This window comes from Brassica oleracea, chromosome C2 (assembly GCF_000695525.1).
Source record: "Brassica oleracea var. oleracea cultivar TO1000 chromosome C2, BOL, whole genome shotgun sequence".
Classification (NCBI taxonomy): Eukaryota; Viridiplantae; Streptophyta; class Magnoliopsida; order Brassicales; family Brassicaceae; genus Brassica; species Brassica oleracea.
This window is the reverse complement of record NC_027749.1, coordinates 41,883,699-41,904,174: the sequence shown is the minus strand read 5'-3', so window position 1 is coordinate 41,904,174 and position 20,476 is coordinate 41,883,699. Positions and strand designations below refer to the sequence as shown.

Here is a 20,476-nt window from a genome sequence, read left to right as displayed (position 1 = left end):
AAAGATAATAGATCTAAAATGACAAATTTCTATTGGTTGGTAACCTTCACCATAGGGGGTGAACCCAAAAAAAAGTCATAATTTATTCGTACGAAACTTACTGACTTAGATATCATTTATAAATACAGTATTGCACACAATTTATTAATTAGTAATTGGCTTCTAGATCACATAAAACGTACGCCGTGATTCAAATTAAGCAGCTAGAATAAGCTTGGGCGGACACATTATAAATTACATGCTCTACTGATTAATAAAAACCAATTCTGTTTGAAAGTATTCCACTATTGTTATCATGTGACTACGGAGATAGAAATTTATTATTTACAATACATTTGAATATTTTCAAAACAAGTTTATTTGTGAATTACATCTCTTTTGAGATTAGTCTAAATCTTTCTATAGATCCAGAAAGTTACTAGGTTAACAAAAACAAAATTTCGTAGCTGGAAAGTTCAATAATATTCAATTTTTAAGTCCGGTTGCCAATTTTAAAATATCTAAAGAAATATCTAAACAAGAAAATTCTTCATCCTCGTATCCCTACTTTTCTCTTCCCGAGAAACAAAAGTCAATAAATGAGAAGAGAGACAGTGATGAATCCGACTACAAATAACAAGCCGTTTTTTCTTTCTTTTCTGCTCCATTCATTCCGAAAAAATCCATGTCCTAGAGAAAATTGTTTCAAAATGAAACTTTTTTTTTTTACATTTTCAACAAATAATTAATGATAAGTTGTAAAATTTAAAATTATAATTATATATTAAAATTTTATTGGTTAAAAGTTATGAAAATGACTAGTTACAAAAAAACTAATGCACTGGTGATCAAAATTTCGTATGTTTTTTTAATATGTGTAAAATATCTTATTAAAACAATAGGAATAATAAATAATATAAACTCTAGCAAAACAGTGATGAATATATTCACGAACTCTCTCTCAAAATTATTTGCTCTTTATGTACAACGAAATGCAGAAACGTTGGGAAGACATGGATGAAACAGTCTATGCATGTATACATATATGTTTTTAATGGTTCAACTTCAAGCAACGGTGATCTCGTTTCCCCATGAAACTCACTCGCTTCTGCAAATGATCAATTTTTTTCAACATTATTAATGTTTTTTGTTTACGTAAGAATATAAATTTATGTTTTAAAAATAATGTTCTTGAGAGTTGGGTGTAAATATTATGTAAATACTATAGTATATAAGAATAAAAGCAGCATGCAAAGTTTGATCCCAGTAAAAATATCTCAATCTACTCTGATTTTTCCGATAGAAATGAATTATTTTCAACACATTTTATTATTATTCAAAACTGTATGATCTTCCGATTATAGTCATTATTATACCCATCAAAACTTGGTCATTAAAGAAAAGTTACTTCATGTGGTTTAGCTCAACCACCGTTGTGCTTAACATATTCGGGGTCTAACAAAACGCGGCTGAGAAAGTCTTTCAGGACTAAAAATGTACATTTATGAAGTGTTCTATATCAGTTTGCAAAATACTATAGGAGCTAGTACATATCTGTGTCATATAGATAAAGTTAAATGTGAGTTCATGTTTTGTAATATGGTTGAGCTTAGTGAGTTTGGAAAAGGAAAAAAAAAATTAAAAGACAAACGGCACAAAAAAAATGTTTAAAAAATAATTTTATTTTAAAGAAAAAGAAAATTTTCTTAAAATGTTATGGAAGAATTTAGGAGAAAGTTTAAGTTTGTTATACACGGAGGACGTGTCTCTGTGAAAAAATTGCCTCTGAAAAAAAAAACAAAAGATATTTGTTTGGTGTTTGTATAATCAAGCTTTTGGTGTCACTGTTTTGTGTTAGGTGTTTACGTAGTTGTTGACGTACTTTCAGAGATTCGGAAGTTTGATGTTTAGATTCAGAGAAAATTTAGCTCATGGATGGTTAATCTTGATAAATTGAAGTGTAGATTCTAAGGTGAATTTTAGCTTACGATTGAGTTATCCTACATAATTCTTATAATAGAAAAAGACAGTATTTCAGGAGGTTGTACATGTTGTATGCTAATTGGTGTATTTGTTTTCTTGCCTAGTGAATTTAGAAAGGAAAATTTGTATTTTTTACTTTATGCACTTTATACTCTGACACCATCCTCACTTACATTTAATATCAAAACAGATCAACTAAGTCACTAATGAGATCCTAAAAGGCGAGGACATAAAATGGTTAAAGTAGAAGAATATAGTTTTTGAATCGGAATTGATGCATGCATATCAAAAGAGAACATCTATGACAAGACCATCACATCTTGATTCATACAATTATGGATATTGGAAGGTTCATATGCAAGCCTTTATCAGTGGTCTTTATGATGACTATTGGAGTTCTATTGTATCTTGGTGGGAGTCATATGGTGATGATTGATGATAAGAAGGTTGAAGTTCTTAAACCAATAGATCAATAGACTGCTACAGGGAAGAAGATTTCAAATTAAAATTCTACGGCCTAAACTGTAATTTGTAATGCGATTGATGCAAACTACTTCAAGTTAATTTCTCAATGTAAATCAGTTCTAAAGGAATGAAAAACATTGGAAAATATGTTTGAAGGTTCTACAAGTGTCTACCTAAACAAAATAGATATGTTAGCATCTAAATTTTAGAATTTAATTATGGATGAAGAGGAAACCGTAGCTCGGCTTTGTGCTAAGTTGTGTGACATATCTAATATATTTTTTTGCATTTGGAAAGTAGTACAAAAATAATAAGCTAATGAGGAAGCTGAAGAGATCATTTCCAGCAAAGTTTGAGTTAAAGATTTCCGCTGTTGAAGAAGCTCATAAACTGGATAAGATGACTTTTGATGAGTTTGTTGGGATTTTTCAAGCTTTTTTGTTGAGCAAATCGTATGGAGATATGGATAAGACAAAAGAAGATCTATATAGAATTGTTTTAAACAGTTCATATTTAGAAGATCTTATGTCGATGCTCTCAAGAAACTTTGCTGAGTATTTGAAGCAAAAAGTAGGCAGGAAAGAAAATGGAAGAAGAAGTGACTTCGGTAATTCATCATCCAAGATACAATGAAATGGATTTGGACATGTTCGCTATGAATGTGCGAATTTTCAGAAGTAAAACAAGAACATAAAGGTTAAGTATGGTTCTTGAAATAATTCAGAAGGTGGTGAGCAGCTAAAGAACTTTGTGTCATTCACAACTTTGAAGTCGAGTTCTCTAAAAAATTTGTGCCAAGATCTACATCAACGTCAGAACGTGTATCTGAATGTGATAGTGATGATGCTGGGAGTATTGAAAATCTTGATCTTGCTAAGAGCTATTAAAATCGTTATGAGAATTGACTCAAGCTCGTTGAGAAAAATTTAGTGTTGCCTAAGGAGAAAGTCAAGTTAGAAGCTCAAGTTGATAAGAACTTAAGTAAGCATCTGAGAAAGAAGAAGCACAACATGCTAGTGTTCAACTTCAAGAAACACAAAAGGATTTGAGGATGCTGGATAATGGATAATGGGACGACGTAACCAGATCATCTTTTCAATATTAGAAAAAAATTGATCGGTACGTAGGAGAATATTCAAAAGTTGAAGATTTTTTTTGCCAGCAGAAAAACCGAGAATGTAGTTGCATATTTTGAAAAGCCAATCGTTAAATTTGTTGTAGGAACTGCAACATCAACTGATGTAAAGAATACAACTGCTATGAGTACTGCTATATCGGCTGCTTCAGGTAAAGTTTCCAACCTTAAAAGTGCATCTCAACAAAAGTTTCAGAATGTTTGTCATCATTGTGGAGTTTTTGGACATATTAGGCCAAGGTGTTTCAAGCTGTCGAGAGAAGAATCAGATGAAGCAAGCTTGTGATATGAGATTTCATGATCCACTATGTTATTCTTTTGGAGTTCAAGGACATGTTCGACGTGATTTTTTCAAGTTTATTCAAGAAGTTAATCATAGAAGGATAAGGCTCATGAGATTTGATCACTATGAAGATGATGCAATGAGATTTCATCTTTAGTTTGGAGGACGTCGATCTTCATATATATTTTTTACCATGATGTGACTCATAGACGAAAATTGAAGATGTGATTTTCTATCTAGAGGTGATTAGTTCACATACTTAGTCAAAAAGAAGGAGATTAAGATGTGTATTTATAAAATTTTCTATATCAGTTCGCGAAGTACTATATGAAGTAATACTCGTGTGTGTTATTAAGATGGAGATATATGGTAGTTTGTGTTTTGTGATGTGGTTGAGCTTGTTAAGTTTGAAAAAAAATTAAGAAGATATGTTCTTGAAGAAAAAGAAAGAAGATATGTTGTTGAAGAAAAATAGACATTTTTCATTAAGGAAAAAAAAAAGTTTGCTAAAAGAGTAAGTTTTCCACTAAAGAAAAGGAAAATTGTTTGAAGTGTTCTGGAAGAACTTGGGAAACAAACTTAGGTTTGTTCTATAAGGAGGACGTACCTCTATCAAGAAAGTTATCTCTGAAAAATAAAATAAAAACCAAGATTTTTTTGTTTGATGTTTCTATGGTCAAGCTTTTAATGTCATTGTTTTGCGTTAGATATTGATGTATTTGTTAAAATACTTTCAGATGTATGGAAGATAAAAGTTTAGATCCGAAAGGAATTTAGCTGAGGGTTAAGTGATCCTGATAAATTGAAATGTAGATTTTAGGATGAATTTTAATTTAAGATTAGGTTATCTTAAAAATTATCATAACAGAAAATGATTGTATTATATAAAAGGTTATGCATCTATTTGTTAGATGTGTTCGTAAATTGATGTATTTGTTTTTTTATTCTAATATTTTTTTTTGAAATTTTGTTTTTTTTTTTTACTTTTTACATTTTGTACTAATTTCATTGGCACCAACTTATAAAGATCTTTTCCGCTGTCATTGCAGTTCTCAGTTTAAATGCCTCGTCGTCTATTTTCATGACCTTGGTCGTTTTCTTGCCGCCTAAACTGTTACCCATCTTTGATTGTTTTCTCTGACAAGGAAAAATAAGATTGGATCCTTAGATCATATTTTTGTTTCACTTTATGGCGGTGAAGGTGGTGTGTTGGGGATTTAAATCATATTTTTGATGTGCTCTTACCTGGCTTGTGATGCTGAATCGATGCCATACAAAGGACATGATGATAGGTTGGGACTGCAAGCTAACCCACTTTGTCTCCTCTGCAACTCTCATGATGAATATCACAACCACCTCTTCTTTGAATGTGGTTACAACTTCGATCTCTGGTCACTAGTTTCCTCTCGCTGCAGAGTGAGACCCTCAGATCATGGGACCAAACCTCCTCTCTAATGGAAACACTCACTGATGATAAAGCATCTAGACTCCTCACTCTCCTCTCCTGGCAAGCGACACTGTACTGGATCTGGAATGAAAATAATGGTCGACTTCATGCAAGTAATTTCCGATCAGCCGTGTCCTCTTATCTCTTCTGGATCTTCATATTCGAAACAGGATCCAAAGCTTCAAAGACAGAAGTCCAACCTTATCATCGAAAATGATTCAATGGTGGTATGCCACACACTACAAGAAAACACGCATGTTGCAAGGAAAATTTGTGGTGGAAAAAATTCCTCGTAAATTTGCAACGGATCTGCAAGCGCATTGCGACGAAAAAAATTTTCCTCACAAAACACTCGCAAATTTGCGTCAAAATATTTTCCTCTCAAAATTGCAACCAATTTGCGAGACTTTTCCGTAAACTCACGCAAAACCATCGCAAATTTGCGATAGAAGTTTTCGTCGTCGCAAATTTGCGATAGAAGTTTTCGTCGCAAATCCGTGACAAATTTGCAAGGGATTTGCGTGTCAATTGCAATATCATATACGTTCGTTGCAATTCCGCCACAAAAAAAAACAGATAGGTTGGTGATACACGTTTTTTGTTTTGTGTAACTAATTTATGAAAGGCATTTAATATCGCAAATTCGGTCGGAAAAAATGGATAGGTTGGTGATACACGTTTTTCCAAAGTGTAACTAATATTTGCAAGGGACAAATCTCTCTCGCTAATCCCTTGCAAAGGGGAGGCATCGCAATTCCGTTGCAATATCTGTCGCAATTCCCTTGCAAGTGCCTTGCAAATATTTTTCAGGTGTCTATATATAGCAGCTGTGAGAAGTGAGCGAACATTGGAAAAAAAAACGAAAAAAAATTAAAAAGTTGAGAGAAAAATGGCATCCGGACATGAAATATACGCGTTACGGGTGAAGTGATGAAAGAGTATCGGGCTGGACTACGAGGATTCTTACAACATTCAACTAACCAACCATTCGCAAGGGAACATGGTAAAATCTTTTGTCCCTGTAGAAAATACAAGAACTACTCATATTTAGAAATAGATTCTGTGAAGAGGCATCTATATAACAGAGGATTTAGACTAAACTACTACATATGGTTTTTGCATGGGGAAGGTGCATCAAGTAGTAGTACGGGTCAGGGATTTGAACTGCCAAATTATAATACAAATTATTATGATCCTCGTGAGCCAAATATGTTTGGAAATAATGCGGGTGATGGGTATGAGCAAAATATGCTTGGAAATAATGCGGGGGATGGGTATGAGCAAAATATGTTTGGAGGATGGGTATGAGCAACAGGGAAATAGGTATCATGATATGGTTACAGATGCATTGCATGAAGCTGCTATTCCTGATAGTAGTAGGGAAGAACCTAACATAGACGCACAACGATTTTATAATATGTTAGACGCTGCCAATGAACCCATCTACGAAGGATGGTGACCCTCAACAGTGATCATAATCTAAATGACAAGTGCATGGATTCGTGGGCTCAACTCATTAATGAGTATTTACCATAAGGTAATCTTGCTGCTGATAATTTCTATGAAATTCAGAAGCTAGTTGCGGGTCTTGGTCTACCATCTGAAATGATTGTTGTATGCGTTGACAACTGCATGATTTACTGGAAAGATGATGAAAAACTGACGGAATGTCGATTTTGTCAAAAACCAAGATATCAAGAAACCACAGGAAGGAATCATGTGCCGTACAAACGTATGTGGTACTTATCGATCATAGATAGATTGAAGCGTTTATACCACTCAGAAAGGACTGCCGCGTCGATGACATGGCATGCCCAACATTCGGCGAAAGATGGCGAGATTACACATCCCTCAAATGCAAAGGCATGGAAACACTTTCAAACCGTATATTCCGACTTTGCGAGTGAGTTTAGAAACGTTTATCTTGGCTTATGCACGGATGGATTTAGTCCATTTGGTATGTCTGGAAGGCAATACTCTTTATGGCATGTCATCTTGACGCCATACAATCTCCCTCCGGAGATGTGCATGCAAAGAGAATTTTTGTTCTTGAGTATTCTAGTGTCTGGTTCAAAACATCCAAAGCGAGCACTTGCTGTTTTTTTGCAACCTTTGATCTATGAGCTGAAACTGTTGTGGCATTATGGCGTGCAGACATGAGATTACTCGCAGCAACAGAACTTTAATATGCGTGCAGTGCTTATGTGGACCATTAGTGATTTCCCCGCATATGGAATGTTATCTGGTTGGACCACACATGGAAGATTATCTTGTCCATATTGTATGGATAGGACATATGCTTTTCAACTGAAAAATGGGAGGAAGTCATGTTGGTTTGATTGTCACCGTAGGTTTCTTCCGCCGCATCATACATATCGTAAGAACAAGAAATTGTTTAGGAAAAACAAGGTAGTGCGTGTTCCTCCCCCAGTAATGCAACCAGGAGCATCTTTGTTAGAGCAGATTGATTATTACGGTGCTAAGGAGACATGTAAAGTTGGGGGAAATTGGCACACTCCACCGAACATGCCAGACAGGTATACATCTTCTCATAATTGACATAAGAAGAGCATATTTTGGGAACTTCCATATTGGAATGATCATCTCTTAAGGCACAACCTTGATGTGATGCACATAGAGAAGAATGTTTTTGAGAATATCATGAACACTCTTTTGGATGTGAAGGGAAATAGTAAAGACAATTTGAAATCGAGGTTGGATTTGCCAGAGTTATGTGCAAGACCAGAGCTGCATGTGACAAGAGAATGAAATTTTGAAGCCGAACGCTGTTGTTCGTTATCTCGCTAGCAAAGACTCTACCGTGGCCGACATTCTTCAGTCTGAAGACGTGTCTCATGGTTCTGGTTCTGGTTCTGGAGATGATGATGAATCTGATGCTATTTAGTTTGTTTTCTATCTTTTTCTAATTACTTGAAACTTCTTTGTATGTGTCTGTGTAATGAATCTTGAATTTCTTTCTATTTCACTAATATTTTCGTTAACTATATAATTTTCTTAAGAATTTTAAAAGTAAATAATAATTTATTAAATTTCAAATTCTGCAAAAAAAAGCAATTACTCGCAATGACTTGCAAAATTGCGACGGAACAAGCCTCGCAATTCTGCAAGGAAAAAACACCAATGCAAAATTGCGACGGAAAGATTTCTTGCAAAATTGTGACGAAACTATTAATTGCAAATTTGCGAGGAAAAACTAAACCGTCGCAAATATTTGCGAGGAAATCAGTTTCGTCGCAAATTTGCAACAGTTATTGTTGTCTTGCAAATTTGCAAGGAATATATTTCCGTCGCAAATTTGCGAGCGTTGTGCGAGTGATTTTTATTTACGACGAGCGATTTGCGAGGGAACGTGGTTGCTCGCAAAACCCTCGCAATAAGCGATTTGCAATGGAATTGCGATGCATTTTTCCCTTGCAACTGACGTGTTTTCTTGTAGTGACACCGTGAAACTTCTCTCGATCATGCGTGAAACTACCTCAGATTATACAATTATAACTCGCAAGACACATGTTTATATCAAAAAGACATATATTATTTTTTGTTCATTACTGTATTTCACATTCCATTTTGGAGTAAAATATAGTGTTAGGTTAGAGGTGCTTCAAGACGTTGAAGTATACGGAGACATTATACGGAGACATCAAACATAGATAAGAATATTGGATAATATCATCCAAACTAAAAATATATAAGTACTAATTAAGGTTTAAAACTTTTAATAGAACTGATTGGTTAGTTGTAAATACATGTTTTATCTTTAACTTTTATCTACAACTTTTAAAATTACCAATCATACTTTAAATCAATTTTTAAAACTAGCAAAAAAAATAAGAATAAGTGTAAACTTTTTATTTACTAAAGCAATATTTTTGTGCCGTAGAAAAAAAATATATGGCTGTTAGAAATATATTCATAGTATCTTTATTTTTTCTATATAATTTTTTACAACTTCAGCAAATACATTTACAGCAAAAAATTCTATAGACTACATTTACAATACATGTTTTAATGATATATTCTTCATGCGGTATTTTTTCCTAGGAGTAGTAGTTTAAAGGAAAATAATAATTAATTCTTAGTGTTTTAACTTTTGGGAAATGGATCTTAGGTTGGAAAAAAACAGGACTTCGTAAACATTATGCGGTCCAACTCTTCAATTCTTGTGGACCAAATATATTGATGATTTAATTTGGTTGACGTACATATGCATATGGGTTAGTAAGGTTAATGAGTTGATAATTAGTAATAATCATTGTCTTTTTCTTTTAATTATTTTACTCGATTGACACTTTACGCTGATCACGGAAACGAAAAGGTGCATGATTAAGGAAATGACTTCTACCCCCGGACTTTATCATCCATTGTAACCGTACATCTTTAAACACACTTATACCAGAGTCACTCCTGACTAATTTCTTAATTACGGTCCACTAACAAGATAACTAAAAGATAAAATATTCACTACAAGAAAACATATTTTTAAGGACAATATTTCTTGTAAATTCGTTATAAAATGGGTGTTACAACGAATTAACATCGAAAACCGTTTCGTTGTTAAACGTCCGTCGTAACGGAGGTTTCGTCGTAAACACGTGGTCACGTTTACAAGGAAATCTTTCCTCGTAAAACGGAAGGAAACATTTCGTCGTAAACGAGACGTAACATTTCGTTGTAAACTACTCGTATTATTTCGATGTAAACTCCATGTAACATTTACGAAGATTTTACAATGCTGCCCATGTAAGCTCCACGTAAAAGTTACGACGATGTTACGAGGATTTCGTTGAAAATTCCATGTAAAGTTTACAACGAATTTACATCGTTTCATACCATTTAATATTAAAATAAAATAAAAATATTATTTAAAATTCGAAATATTAAAAATTTAAATATAAAATGAAATATGAAAATCAAAACATATTTTTAAAAACTATTTAAAAGTCATAACATTATATGTAAATTCATAATACGAAACAAAACAAAACAAAACTACTACATATTATCTAAGTAGTCGGTGGCGGTGCTCGGTTGAGAACGGTCTAGATCGGCATCTTCGGGATTCCGTATTGGCATCCCGAGAGCTGCTCGTCTCTCATTTAGTGCTCTCTGCACAGTCGGGTTTCCCACCGCCATCACGTCCAGCAGATCTTCAAAAGAGTCTAAACGATCATGTTGGCTATCCATCCGAGCTCCCATTTGAGAGTTCTCTTCATCCCGTCTTGAAGCGTATGACGAAGTTGCCTTAGAAACCTCGTTAACAAAACCTATACTGTCCGTCCCTTCTTTCTAGAAGCCACATATAAAAACATATTAATATAGTTAAATTTTATTAAATAGATAAATTTATTTAAATAAATTTACGAAGTTTTATCTCTTCGAAGATTCTGCCGACCTCTTCTGTGGTCAGTTTTACAGGTAATCCATCGGGAGACTGCTAGGTGAATTGCGTCTCCCGCTCTTCAACCCGAGAAGCCACTGCGTTGAAGAGTTTCTCGGATGTCGGATCCACAAAAATCCCGTCTGATGTGGTGTGAGTCATCTTGGATAGATCAGACAGAGATGGTAAGACTCCCGTCTTCTCATAAACAAAAAAATTAAATAAAATTAAATATTAAAAATTAAATTAATTCAAAAATTCAAAATAAATATTAGAAACAACTTACAGCTTCTAGACGGATTCCGGCGTGAGGCTTTTTCCCGGTTCTATGAACCATGGGAAAATGACCATCTTTGTCCTTCGTTCTTCGGGAAGCGGAGCACGAGTTGACCTTACGGATCGAAGAGGGTAGCTTCCAAAAGGTGATGAGATCATCCCATACTTCCTTCGTGAGCTCGGTGGGCTTTCCATCATAACCGTAGATCTTCCACTTTTTCTTCCAATCGGAGACATTGTTGCAAATGCGGGTCTTTGCCTTTGTAATGAATTTCCTCTTCACCCTCTCGGTGATTCCCAAGGACCAGTGTCACATTTGCTGAAACAAACAAAAATTTGAAAAAATTAAAATAAATATTTAATTAGATATAAATATTTAATTAGATTTAAAACAAATATAAATTACCACAAAACATTTAAACCAAGTCGTCTTAACGTGGTCCGGAGTCTTGCTCCAATTTGGGTAGGCTCCGTCATAGTAGCCCTTTATCGTCTCCGGCACGTTCCGACCATCACGGTTGTTGGCCCCAAACCTGAAAAGAGAACCTAATTGTTGAAAAAAAAATTTAATTTTAATTTACTAAAAAATAATAGGTTACCAATAAGTTCCCGACGGTCTAACGGAATCCAGAACATCCAAACCATCTCGTCCAGGCTGGGCGAGCAAATCCTCCACTGTACATCTCGTGGAGGTACACACAAATCTAGATGAACTGCACCTGCTGGGACAGGCTAAGGTGCAGCGTCTGGAGGAGGAGGAGGTGGAGGCATATGAGGTGCAGGAGGAGGAGGACTCCAAGAAACTCTCTGGGATGTGTGAGAGTCCGGAACTGCCTCGGGAGATGATGGACTGGAAGAAGATGTCCCGACACCATCATGAAATATCTGAGAGTAAGTAGGTGATGTTGGCTTTCTTCTAGGACCCGTCTAAATTTTAAAAACAAATTACAGTTAGTTTTATCAATAACGACATAATTTAAAAATATTATTCTGATACCTAACTAATCACCTAAACTAATTACCTACACTAACCACTTAAACTAATTACATATACTAACCACCAAAAACTAAACAATTTTAAAAAAAAAATTGGAGAGAGGGAGAGGTTACCTTAGAGGAGTGCAGAGGGATTTGGGAGGAATGAACGAGCAAAGCTCGTTCTGAGGCGTCGCCTATATATAAGAAAAGGCATTCCTCGTAAACTCGTCGTAAAGTTACGACGTAGTTACCAGGCCCACGTTTTTTCATTTACGACGAAATTACCAAGCCCGCGTTTTTTCATTTACGACGAATTTACCAGACCCGTTAAAATTTACGACGCATTTACGTGGACCGAGTTACGACGAATTTACCAGGTCTGTGTTTTTGTTTAAGACGACTTTACGAGTCTTAACCCTAAACCTGAAAACCTAAACCTCAAAGTTATTTATCTTATAACATCATCTTCTTCTTTACATCTTCTTCCTCTTTATCCAACTTAAACCTTAAACTCCAGATTAATTTAAAAAAAACATATTATATAAAACAACATATGTTACACATACATTTAAATGATAAAATGATTAAAAATTATTTGATACACATACATTAAAATGAGAAAATGAAAAAGAAAAACAACATTTTTTCATGGATTACATCATTCTGAATCGTTTTCGTTCTCATCAAGATCAGTATAATGATCATCGTCGCTTCCATCGAACTCGTCTTCATGTGCTTCATATGTCACATCTTCGGGAAGATCTTCATATTGTTGGTTTTCCGGATCGATCAGAAGGATTTCATTAAGTTGTTGATCAGGTACACCTGTGATTTTAACCACTAGAAAGTGCTTATCTTTCCGTACGTCAACCTCAGTTGAGGATATTCCTGGTATTGCTTCTTTAACTTGAGATACAAACATGCTGCAAAAAAAATGAATGCAATAGAGCATATATAATTAACATTTTTCATATAATTAACATTCATAAGAACCACTCAAAGGAACGGATTACTGCATCTTCGCAGTTGAGCAAAATATAAGTGTGGGCACTATGCTTTTCTTCTTCACATGACCACCATACTTCTTTCAGTTTACCACCAAACCGTCCAATTTGACAGAAAAAGTCAGGAACACCATCAACTGCATATGATATCGGTACTCCTCCATCATCATATCTTCTAGGAACTCTTTGTCTCGTACGAACAGTTGGAGCAAAGTAGTATGCTGCGAAGTTAGATGTTTTTGCTGTCAAACTCCCAGCAACTATAACCTTTGCAAGATTTCTTGATTTTTCCTTCAAATGTTTCATGGAACGCTCATACGGATACATCCATCCATTCTGAATAGGTCCACGAAGCAATGCTTCGTACAGGAGGTGGACCCCTAGATGCTTCATGACGTCAAAAATGATGGTGGAAACATCTTCTCCATATTGCACAATATGATCAGAATGTTCTCATGAAGTTGTTCGATGACTTCTTCCTTGAACGTACGTGTGCTAAGATCTCTGAAGAATGCTCTGATGGCTGTATATTGCAAAAGTAACCCAATTAATAACATTTCATAACATATGTACATATATTATAAATTAATATTTACCTGCAACTGCTTCATGTACATTTGTTGGAAGGAGTTCGGCAAAAACAAATGGAAGTAGTCGTTGCATAAACACATGACAATCATGACTCTTCATTCCTGAGAACTTTTGACTTCGCTCAACACATCTTGACATATTAGAAACATAACCATCAGAGAACTTAACTTCTGATGCAACCCAGTCAAACAGTTGTTTTGGCTTCTGATGACAACCGAAAGATAGGAACAGAAACCTTTCCATTGCTCTTGATATGTAACTCACTTCTTGAGCATATATCCGGTAAGTCCATCATTGACTTCTTGTTATCTTTTGTCTACCCATGGACGTTCAGTAGTGTATTCATGATGTCAAAAAAGTTCTTCTATATATGCATCACATCCAGGTTGTGACGTAAAAGAAGATCCTTCCAGTAAGGCAGCTCCCAAAATATACTCTTCTTATGCCAATTGTGCGCCACACCATACCCATCAGTAATATTTCCAGGAACATGCCAGTTTCCTCCACACTTAATTGTTTCCTGAGCTCCATAATAATCAATGTCCGCTTCGATCTGTTGGCTGGTGAGATATGGAGGAGGAATGTCTCTGACAACTCTTTTGTACCTAAACATTGTCTTATTTCTTCTGTATGGATGAGAAATAGGAAGAAAGCGACGATGACAATCAAACCAACAACTCTTCCTACCATTCTTCAGCTGAAAAAGCATCTGTCGATCCAAGACAATATGGACAAGATAATCTTCCATGTGTTGTCCAACCAGACAACATCACATAAGCAGGAAAGTCACTTATCGTCCACAGCCTAACTGCTCGCATCGTAAAATTGTTTTTCAACGAAGAATCATACGCCCTCACCCCTTCTGACCACAACTCCTTTAGCTCTTGTATCAATGGTTGAAGAAAAACATCTAGCGACCGTTTTGGATGCTTCGGCTCATGGATTAATATGGTTAAGAATAGAAATTCTTGTTCCATGCACATTTCCGGCGGCAGATTGTATGGCGTAAGAATGACTGGCCACAAAGAATATTGTCTCCCGGACATTCCGAATGGACTAAATCCATCGGTGCATAACCCAAGATAGACATTCCGAATATTTCTACTAAAATCTGGGTGTACCTTGTTGAAATGTTTCAACGCTCTTGCATCTGATGGATGAGCGATCTCGCCATCCCTCTGGACATGTTCAGCATGCCACCTCATCGATGCAGCAATCCTCTCAGATTGATATAACCTTTTCAACATGTCTGTAATTGGTAGGTACCACATCTTTTGGTACGGTACCACATCTTTTGGTACGGTACCCTATTCCTCCCACGTCCTTGCGGTTTGAATCGTAGTTTCTTGCAGAACTGACATTCTTCTAGCTTCTCATCATATTTTCAATATATCATGCAGTTGTCGATGCAAACATCTATCATCTTTGAAGGCAACCCAAGACTATAAACCAATTACTGAATCTCATAATAAGATTCAGCAGACACGTTATCTTCTGGCAAATACTCTTTAAACAACTCCGCCCATGCATCCATGCAATTCTCAGGTAAATTATGATCCGTTTTAATATTCATCATCCTAGCTGCTAGAGACAATTTAGAGATACCTTATCTACAACCAGTGTAGATTGGTTGATTTGCAGCATCTAGCATTTCATAAAACCTTTTTGCATCCAAATTAGGTCCTTCTACATTTCCAGTTCCATCAGTTATTGCTGTAGTTGTTTCTAAAAATGCATCAGTAATCATGTCTTGAACCCTATCATGATCTACCATCTGCTCCTCTTGATGGTAATTATATTCATTATGCAAATGATTCGGTTCTTCATTATTACCAGTATCTTCAAAATTATTATTACTACTACTAGCTTCATTTCCACCATAACCCTCTCCGTGTTGATACTAAATATAATATTGTGGTGTAAATCTCCGGTTTACTAAATGCTTCCATACAGTTTCACCACGTGCAAATTTTGAATTCATGCATTTTCGACAAGGGCAGAACATCTTACCGCTTTCCTGCGTAATCGGTGTAGAGCGCACCTGGTACATGAATGTCTCTAGCCCGCTCAGAAATGAATTCGTCACTCTTCCTTCCGAATCTTTATGGGAATACATCCAACTTCGTAACTCGTAAATATTACCGTAATCCGCCATTTTTTTGGAAATTTTTTTTTTCCTCAGAATTTTTTTGGGAAATTTTTTTTCTTCGGATTTTTTTTCTTTGTTCTCGTTTGTGTGTTGTAAGAGAGTGAGTTGTGAGAAATGACATATATATATAGAAAAAAATTCGAATTTGGTAGGTAAAGTATAACAAGGATTTTACTAGGAAAATTTTACTAGGGTTTTACATCTCTCTTACATTAGTTTTACAACGAGTTTACAACGAAATTAGGCAATTCAAAATGTATTCAATACACATTTTTACCAATAAATAATGGTAACATGTGTCGTCGTAATATCCTCGTAAATTTACGATGAATATTGTTTGTCACGTACTTTTGTCGTAAATTTATAAGGTATTTACGACGAAACATTTTCGTTGTAATTTTTAGTCGTTACGGTTTTTTGTAGCGATTATATAAATGCAGTGGACCAAATTGCAAGTGTTGTCGACTGATGTGAGAAAAGTCCAAGATGATGTTCTGCTTTCGGAAAAGCTCATTAATGACATAACAGCTGGCACAATATATCCACAAATCATTAATCGCTATAATCAAGTTGCCAACCCCTACAGTACTATGCTAAAAGGTTAGAACTGAGAACATGATTAACCCGGAAACCTCATCCTAAGAACCCCGGTTTAATCATTATCTAAAGTCAGCCGGCAACATGAATCTTGAATCTTTGCTCTAAAGTGTATATACCTAACTTTGTGTGATCTAAAGTCAGCCGGCAACATGAATCTTGAATCTTTGCTCTAAAGTGTATATACCCAACTTTGTGTCAATGAGTCTTTTCTAGTGGGCTCTTTGATACTTCTTTTCTGTAGCAATGTTCTGATTCAAGTTTCTTGTATCAGCCTGCACATTACAAGTTAATGAAATTTACATAGTTATCAAAAAAGGTTCAACTTTAGCAAAATCAATTCATTACCTGAACCTTTTTTTGTTTGAGAAAGGGCTTATCAATACCTGAACATTTTCATTACCTGAACTTGCGGATACATATACATGGTTATGTACGTGTGTTGAGTTACATGGGTTTATATAGTACATGTAAACGTGTTTGCTGTCAAATGTTAGATTTACAAGTTTACAAGTCAAGACAGTGCTTTTTACCAAAAAAAAAAGAAAAAAAAAAAGTCAAGTCGTCAAGAGATAAGGAATGATCAAAGAACGTGGTGAGACCCCATGCAGGTAAGTTAACAAGTACGTAACGTAATCATGTTTTTAAGTGTGATAGCGGCATGGGCCTTTTATATTTTGTAAGTTATAAGGGCATTGTAGCATTTCATGCGAAGTCGCCTACTTCGTCCACTTATAAAGAAAAAAGAGTTATTCGTGGTTTATGATTTAGTTAGGGTTTAATGTTTTATTGACGTTTTAAATTTTTTTTTTTTGCAACTAGTATTATGCCTTATTTTTATTTTTTTATTTTAAACATAATATAAATTAACAATATTTTATTACTTTATTTTTAAAGATATTGAATATAAAATAATAAATTTTTATTGGTTGGTGAACCTACATGTTCACCATAGGGGGTGAACCCAAGAATAACTCAAGAAAAAAATATACTAATGTTGCTACGGGTCAATATATATATATATATATACAATTTATTCCTATGAAACTTAGACCATCTCCAATGGTCAGAACGCATCATGGGTTCTAATGATTAGTTTAATTGTAAATTTTGTAATTTGTGAAATTTAAAACCTCTCGTAATGTAACTAAATTTGTCATGGTCCAATGGCAGAACCTATTTGAAGTTCTTAAAAATTATTTTTCTAAAAAAAATTTAGAAGTTGAATTATTAAATTTAAATTTTATAAAACTTACAAATTATTGGATTTCATAAAATTTAAAAAAAATGACATAAACTAATCAGAAACGTGGTAGATAGTCTTCTTGTTACACAATACACACAATTGTGGTGATTGGTTCTATTGTAGCGGTTGAAGTTTAGCTGTAGATAAGTTGGTTGTATCTGTAAAATTATTCTGTAGATTTTTGTGCAGAGACGTTTGATGTAGTTAAATTTGTTGTAGCTGTAAGCTATAGACTGTAGATAGTTTAAAATAAAATATTTGAACCGTGTGATTTATATATGAAACAATTATTTTTATAAATTATCAAAGTTTACTATTATTTAAAATGTGATATGCAAATAATATATCTGTTATTTAAAATATTATAATAATTTAAAAAACACATAAGATTAAATTAAAATAGTTATAAATGTTTGTATTTATGATTATCTCATTTATTTGATATTATAGATAGTTTTCCATTTTTCAGATTCTATAGCCTATAAAAAAAGAATGTAGGTTTTTTGCTTAAAATACATAAGAAAAAAAAAAATTTTATGTTTTTTGTTGTACCTTTAAAATAAAGTAAAAGCATGATTGGTAAAAATTAATAGAAACTTGATATAGGTTTTAACTTTTAAAAATAAAAAAAAATTTAAAAATAAAGCTATAACATGATTGGTAAAGTTTAGTGATTTAAAAAGAACTAAAGCTAAAGTACGATCTCATACGGTTTGAAGTTTGACGTAGGCTTTAACTTGTCTAATAACTAATACACAAGATCTCATACAGTTTGAAGTTTCTACTATGCAAAACGATTGATCATTTATATATGATAATAAACATTATTGACTATTTCCAGTCTCAAAAATAGACATTATTAGCCACAAATTAAACTATAATTTATTCATCATTACCAGAGGAGAAAATTCATATAGGAGATGATAAGAGTGTACCTCGACATTAAGTGGGAGACCTTTGCCAGACCACTCATTCTGCCATTGCTGAATTAGCTCCTGAGCTGCCTTCGTGTTCCTCACATCCATCACAACATGTGCACCAGCCTCCGCAAGCTGCCTGCGAACAAAGAAGCAAAGGCACCAGAACAATCCCCAATCTACACAAAATCGAACTCGTAATTTGATTGACGGACTTAGACGAGTGGGGGAAGAGGATAAACCTAGCGGTCTCACGGCCAATGCCGCTGGTGGAGCCAGTGACAATGCAAGGGAGGCCGTTGACGGGAGGAAGAGGGAGAGGATTGAGGTAATGAGAGGCGGTGATCCTTTGGAAGAGAATCTCCCCGAAAACGCTACTCCATCCTCTTATCCACTCCATCCATCCCAAACTCTCCTTCTCCTTCTTCTTCTTCGTAGACGCTGTTTCGTCACTCATCCTTTTCTTTTAGATAGAGAGAGTTATAATCAACTGAATTCAATTCACGAATTTCAAATCAATACAAAAAATTCAAAGAATCCGAACCTTGACGGTGATTTCATGGACGGATTTGGAGGAAGGCGTAGCAGCCATCGAGCAAGAGAGACCGGAGAAATTTAGTGAGAAACATCGACTAAGAGCACCATTATCCGGGTCTCTTAAGCATGTATCTTAAGGTAATTATAATTAAAAAGAAAATGAAAAATATATTAAAGGGAAGACACGACTCTTAATGAAGCCACGCAAGGGACATCTCTTATGAGACAGCTGTCCAAACATGAGTGCTTCATCTTCCTTTCCACCATCTCTGCGCAGGTATTCGATTTTCCTCCATAGATTCGTATTTTTATGAATCCAATCGATTTTAGGTATTAAGGATTATTGGGCCTAGGAATCTGGGGTTGACAAGGAATCGGAAGGATCTGATAAAGAGCTTGGCCGTCGTGGAATGGTAATTTAAAAACATCGATCTCTGCTTTTTCGAATTGGATTCTATATTCTTTGGAATCTGGATTTTATGTTTTTTATTTTATTTTATCACTGATGGCTATGCGACACCCCAAAGCTACTGTTTTGTCTGGTGCACTTTCAGCTTTGTTTGTTATGACTGTAAGTGCTTAGATTACTCTCATTTTTTTTTATCCAAATCCAGTTTCTCATGTTTCTTATGAAGTAAAGGTTTGATCTTTTTGTGAATTGCAGAACTTTTAAGTTAGGTGATATGTATAGCCTTTGTATGTTGAGTTAGAGACATCACCCTTTGTAGCAGGGTTTGAGTATTGATCATAGTCCGAGAGCAAGAGAAACCATCAATTAAGCATTAATCATGTTTTTAGGTTCTCTTCTTCCACAAGTTTTTCATTTCCTTGTTTTTTTGTTCTTTGTTCTTTGGAAAGATTAGAAACTTGTGTTGAGATGTCAATCGTCTTCTTCCATAGAGTTCCTTAGTTTTATTGTGTCTTGTATTCTTTTTCTCACACGTCTTGTATTTTCATGTCAAGGACGTTGATGAAAGTGTTTTCTGGTGAGTAATTAAAAGTTTTAATCTTTCTGGTATATGATCAATTGTTTCTTCCAAGAAGTATGATATAAGTATGTTTTAATTTTACAGAAAGACCAGTGATGTATATGGCGGAGATGTGTTGAGCGAGACTAAACCATTACAGATCCAGGCTTCAGCCAAGAAAGACATTGCCTCCGCCAAAGTTGCCAAGTGATCACATAACCAAGCTCTGTCGTGGGGATTGGATGATTAAAAGGTCGTCAAGGTCTAATGTAGTGCAGCATCAACGTCCATTACAAAAGGTTGTATTATCAGAAACTTGTATAAATGATATGGATAATGAAAGTGTATTCACAAGATCAAATGTTTCTTTTCAAGTTCTTTCTTCCTTTTCTAAGTTCTTTCAATTTTTTTTGTAAGAACTCTTGCTTAAAAAACTTGCAATGGAGGACAAAAATTTAATTGTCTCTTAACTAAAGTTCTTAACACAAATTTATTATTAAACAAATGATTAAGAAACCCTAAT

The 20,476-nt window shown here is 34.7% G+C and overlaps 1 long non-coding RNA gene across 1 annotated transcript; it reads left to right on the top strand.

Moving 5' to 3' along the window:
• Nucleotides 1-19,491: 19,491 nt before the first annotated feature.
• On the top strand, nucleotides 19,492-20,149 carry LOC106326560. Its single transcript, XR_001267267.1, has 3 exons — nucleotides 19,492-19,556; nucleotides 19,949-19,971; nucleotides 20,059-20,149. It is a non-coding gene; the product is annotated as an uncharacterized LOC106326560 (long non-coding RNA).
• Nucleotides 20,150-20,476: the final 327 nt, after the last annotated feature.